Source organism: Chionomys nivalis, chromosome 1 (assembly GCF_950005125.1).
Source record: "Chionomys nivalis chromosome 1, mChiNiv1.1, whole genome shotgun sequence".
NCBI classification, from domain to species: Eukaryota; Metazoa; Chordata; class Mammalia; order Rodentia; family Cricetidae; genus Chionomys; species Chionomys nivalis.
Window position 1 is genome coordinate 189,318,997 of NC_080086.1, and position 6,130 is coordinate 189,325,126.

General features: G+C 38.5%; 1 pseudogene; it reads right to left on the reverse strand.

Moving 5' to 3' along the window:
* Positions 1-1,982: 1,982 nt before the first annotated feature.
* On the reverse strand, positions 1,983-2,432 carry LOC130870525 (calmodulin-1-like; annotated as a pseudogene).
* Positions 2,433-6,130: the final 3,698 nt, after the last annotated feature.

Genomic DNA, 6,130 nt, shown 5'->3' on the forward strand with positions numbered 1-6,130 from the left:
ATGTCCTCAAGATTTATCAGAGAAGTTGCCCCTATTTTGTCTATCCAAATGACTGATCATTAACTAATGTAGATTGTGTATTATTTATCATTCAAATTCTGCCTCTATGGTGATTTGAGTATTTCTTTCCTCTCTAAAATTAATGTTGAATCTTAAGACTCAATGTGAAAGTTACTCAATGTGAAAGTATTAAAACTGAGAGGCTTTGGGAAACAAGATGTTACAGTTACATCATGAGTGATCTGTGCTCTTGAGTGGAGTCTCATCAGCTAAAATGCTCCTCCTGATGAGAAGACACAACAACATTCAAAGTGACTTCTGGAATGTTTAGAGTACACCCTCCACAGTCACCTAGCCCATTCCCTTCATCTTGAACTTCTTAGTCACCAGAACCATAGAAACATATATGTCTGTTCTTTATAAGTTAACCAGGACTGGGAATATGACTCAGAAGGTCGACCATGCAAACCTGACAGTGTAACTTTTGATCCCCTGATCCCATGCAACAAGCTAGATGTTGTAGCTCACACGTGCTTGTCTTTCTATCATGTCCCTACCAGAAGAAGGAAAACATGAAAGGAAAGTCTCCAGAGAAGCTCACAACAGTGAACAAGAGTCACCTTGTCTCAAACAAAGTAGAAGTCTAAGACTGAGACAGCTCTCTGACTATCACACTTATGCTGTGGCACACATATGCATGGATACACATAAGTACACATTCAAATACACACATTGGTACACATACACAAATACTAATTGACTAATCTTATTTTTTGAGCAATAAAGAGCAATCCATCTAGTAGATAGCTAAAATTGTTTTGAAACAGCAGTTTTGATGTTTGATTCATCAATATGGGCTCTTGGATCCATTACATTTTATAAATTTAGCAGTTTATGACTTAACTAATTGCTGTTTATTCAGAATGACAAAATATTAATCATTTTTTAAAAGCGATTTTTAATTTTTTATAAAAAAGCATTTTACTTTATTTTATTTTTGTGTTTTGAGACAGGGTTTCTCTGTAGCTTTGGTGCCTGTCTTGGAACTAGCTCTTGTAGACCAGGTTGGCCTAGAACTCACAAAGATCCGCCTGCCTCTGCCTCCCAAGTGCTGGGATTAAAGGCGTGCACCATAAAAAAGCATTTTAAAAGGTCTTAAATAATTTTAATAGACTCAACTACTTTCCAAAGTAATTTCTTTTGGGGGGTAAATTGTCTTTTTTTTATTGAAAAAAAAATTTCTGCCTCCTCCCAGCCTCCCATTTCCCTCCCCCTCCCCCCACTACTCTCCCCCTCCCTCTCCAGTCCGAAGAGCAGTCAGGGTTCCCTGCCCTGTGGAAAGTCCAAGGTCCTCCATCCAGGTCTAGGAAGGTGAGCATCCAAACTGGCTAGGCTCCCACAAAGCCAGTACATTATTGGAAAACAAATATACAACTTGGAATGGATTTGAGGCAAATTGTGCCATAAGCAGATTTTTAAGTGGCTAAATAAAGTTTTAAAAGTAAGTAACAATAAAAGAAAGTGTTTCTGGTACAATACCAGCAGTACAAAAAAATGGTGTACGAGTACCTGGATAAGACACCCGTTTTGCAATAGTGCAACTTTGAAGAACATATTGTTGACTGTCCACAGTCCACGCAGAGTTACAACTCCACACTTCAACAATAACGTGCTGACAGTTCCTAAAAACTACTTTAAAAAAGGCATAACCCAGTTGTTGCCTCATTTGACAAACTCCATCTAAGTTCAGACGTGCAGAAGGGCTTGGATATATCCAGAGTAAGCCACATGCAACATGTTACTTGGTCAATTTTCTAAAATAAGGTTTAAGGACAATGACAGAAGATAAGGGAAAAAAACATGGAGGAATGAAATCCTAATTTCTATACATGCATATTTTTTACCTTTTACAGATAAGATACAAACAAAGAAAAGACAAACTATTTTTGTACAAGAAATTTGACACATTCTGTACAATGTCTTCACTTTGCTGTCATCATTTGTACAAACCCTTCATAGTTTACCTCACCGTCACCATCAATATCTGCTTCCCCGATGATTTTGTCAACCTCTTCATCTGTCAGCTTCTCTCCAAGGTTTGTCATGACGTGGTGAAACTCTGCTGCACTGACATAGCCATTGCCATCCTAATCAAACATGTGGAATGCTTCTCAAATTTCCTCTTCACTGTCTGTATCTTTCATTTTTCTTGCCATCATTGCCAAAAATTCAGGGAAGTCAATTGTGCCATTACCATCTGCATCTACTTCTTTAATCATGTCCTGTAGCTCTGCTTCTGTGGGGTTCTGCCCAAGAGACCTCATCACAGTCCCTAGCTCCTTTGTTGTTATAGTCCCATCATCGTCCTTATCAAATAGTGAAAAGGCTTCTTTGAATTCTGAAATCTGCTCTTCAGTCAGTTGATCAGCCATGCTGCAAGGGCTACTACGGAAACGGGTTTCCGAGACGCAACCACACAACCACTCGGCTCACTTGCTCTGCTTGAACTCCAAAGTAATTTCTAGATAGTTTCATTACAGCTAAGATTTTATGGGCAGGAACAAAAGTCAACACACTGTTGACTCCAAATTTTAACATTATCTATCCTGAAAATAACGTGATATTCAAGACCTGAGCCAGGACCTCTCTGGGTCTGGGTGTGAGTCAAGGACTTCCAAAAGACTAGACTTGAGCCAGGGCATCTGTGGGTCTGGGTGTGAGCTCGGGACCTCCAAGGAAGTAGGCCTGAGCCAGGACTTCTGTAGGTCTGGGCGCACCCAAGTCTGAGACCTCCGAGGGAGTAGACCAGAGCCAGAGAACTTTGTACGACCAAGCTGAAGTCAGGGAACTCCGTAGGAGTGGACCCAGACCAGTGAGTGAAATTTACTGAAACATAACTGAGCCAGTGACCGAGGCCAGAGCAGGCCTGAGACAGAGACTTCACAGGAACAGGCACAGGGGAGCAACTGCTGAGGGAGTTGGCCAGAACCAGAAACCTCTGCGGGACTGGAATGAGCCTGTGAACCCTGAGGAAGTAGACCTGAGCCAGGACCTCTGTGGGTCCAGGCATGAGTCTGGGATCTCTGAGGGTGTAGGCCTGAGCCAGGACCTCTGTAGTCCCAGCATGAATCTAGGATCTCAGAGTGAGTAGGCAGGAACCAGAGAACTCTGTGAGTCCAGGGCATGAATGCAGAACTGTGGAAGGTGTAGGCTTGATCCAGGATCTCAGAAAGACTTCTGGTATTGCAGAGCAAACCCCAGGAGCACCGAGTGACCTCTGGAACTGTAACCCTGACTGCACCACAAGGAGCAATCATCTGAGCCTTGGATCCACTGTCACATGGAAAATTGATCACCAGAGTCACAGACAGTCCCAAATATACCAATCAGAAGAAAAGATGGGTAGGCAAGGTAAGAACACACGCAACACCACAAAGAGCAGCACGACATCAGTAAAAACTAGTGAACCTAAAACAGCAAGACTTGAACAACCAAATATAGATGAACAGAAGAAAATTTCCTAAAAAGTAACTTTAGGAGAATGTTTGAGGCACTTAAAGAGAAAATGAAAAATTCCCTCAAAGAAATGGAGGAAAAGACAAACAAAAAATTGGAAGAAATCAACAAATCCCTTAAAGAAAACCATGAAAAGAAATCAAACATATGAAAGAAACTACTTAAGACTCAAAAACTGTAATAGAGACAATAATTAAAATATAAGCCAAAGGAATTATAGAAATAGAAAGCAAGAGAAAATGATCAGGAACCACAAGTGCAAGCATAAACAGCAGAATACAAGAGATAGAAGAGAGATTCTCAGCGCTGAAGATACAGTAGAGGAAATAGATTCATCTGTCAAAGAAAACATTAAATCTAACAAAAGCTTAACACAAAATATCCTGGAAATATGGAACACCATGGAAGGACCAAGCCTAAGGATAATAGGTACAGAATAAGGAGAAGTTCAACTCAAAAACACAAAAATTACAGTTAACAAAATCATAGAATAAAACTTTGCCAACCTAAACAAAAATATGTCTATGAAGATACAAGAAGCTCACAGAACACCAAATAGACAGGATCAAAAAAAAAAAAGTCCCCTTGCCACATAATAATCAAAACACTAAACATACAGAATAAAGAAAGCCTATTAAGAGCTACAAAGCATTAAGTCCAAGTAACATATAAAAGCAGACCTATCAGAATTACACCTGAAATCTCCACTGAAACAATGAAAGCCAGAAGGTCCTGGTCAAGCATTATGAAGACACTAAGATACCACAGATGCCAGCCTAGACTACTATACCCAGCAAAACTTTCAGTCACCGTGGAAGGAGAAAACAAGATATTCCATGGCAAAATCAGAATGAACCAATATCTTGCCACAAACCCAGTCCTACACAAAGTACTAGAAAGAAAACTCCCACCCAAGGAAGTTGACTACATCAACAAAAACACAGACAACAGATGATCTCACAACAGCAAATACCAAATAAGGAAAAAATGCACAAAATAACATTACCAACAACAAAAAATAAATTAACAGGAGATAGAAATCACTGGTCATTAATATTCCTTAATATAAATGAAATCAACTCACCTATAAAAAGACACAGGCTAACAGATTGAATACAAAACCAGAATCTGTCCTTCTGCCACACACAAGAAACACACCTCACCTCAAAGATAGATATCACCTTAGAGTAAAGGGTTGGGAAATAATTTTCCAATCAAATGCCTAAGAAACAAGCTTGTGTAGCTATCCTAACATCTAACAAAACAGACTTCAAACAAAAATCAATCAAAAAAAGACAAAGAAGAACATCTCATATTAGTCACAGAAAAAAATCCATGAAGAAGATATTTCAATACTGAAAGTCTTATGCCCCGAATACAAGGGCACTCTCATATATAAAAGAAACACTTCTAAAGCTTAAACCACACATTTAACCCCATGCACTAATAGTGGGAGACTTCAACATTACACTCTCACCACTGGACAGGTCAGTAAGAGAAAAAATTAACAGAGAAATAAGGCAACTAACAGATGTTAAAACTCAAATGGACTTAACAGACATCTATAAAACATTCCATCCAATCATAAAAGAATATACCTTCTTCTTAGAAACTCCTGGAACCATCTCAAAAATTGACCACATACTCGGTAACAAAACAAACCTCAACAGATACAAAAAAAAAAAAAATGGAATTACCCCATATATCGCATTGGATCACCATGGCTTAAAATTTGCATTCAACAGCAACACTAATTGCAGAAAGCCCACAAACACATGGGAATTAAACAATGCTCACCTGAAGCATCAATGGATCAAGGAAGAAATAAAGAAATTAAAGACTACCTAAAATTCAATGAAAATGACCATACAACATACCCCAATTTATGGACACAATGAAAGCAGTGTTAAGAGGAAAGTACATAGCACTAAATGCCTACATAAAGAAGCTGGAAAAATCCCGCACTAGTGAATTAACAGAACATTTGAACACTTTAGAACAAAAAGAAGCAAACTCACCCACAAGAACTAGCTGGCAAGAAATAATTAAATTGAAAGCTGAAATCAACAAAATAGAAACAAAGAAAACAATACAATGAATCAATGAGACAAAGAGTTGGTCTTTCAAGAAAATCAACAAAACAGACAAGCCTTTATCCAAACTAACCAAAAGGCAGAGAAAAAATATCCAAATTAACAAAATCAGAAATGAAAAGGGGGTCATAACAACAGACATGGAGGAAATCTAGAGAATCATTAGGTTTTACTTCAAAAACTTGTACTCCACAAAATTGGAAAACTTAAAGGAAATGGATAACTTTCTGGATAAATATCATTACTAAAATTGAATCAAGTCTAGATAAGCAAATTAAATAGATCTATAACTGCTAAAGAAATAGAAAGCCATCAAAAGAAAAAAAGCCCAGGACCAGATGGTTTCAGCTCAGAATTCTACAATATTTTCTCTTTTTTGTTTTTTTTTTAATTTTTATTGCTTTATAAATAATACTATTCAAAATGTCCACTTCCTCCCCTCCTCCCATTTCCCTCCCACTTTCCCCTCTCCCTCCTCCTTTCTCCTTCCTTCCTCCTTCTCCTCCTCCTCCCTTCCCTTC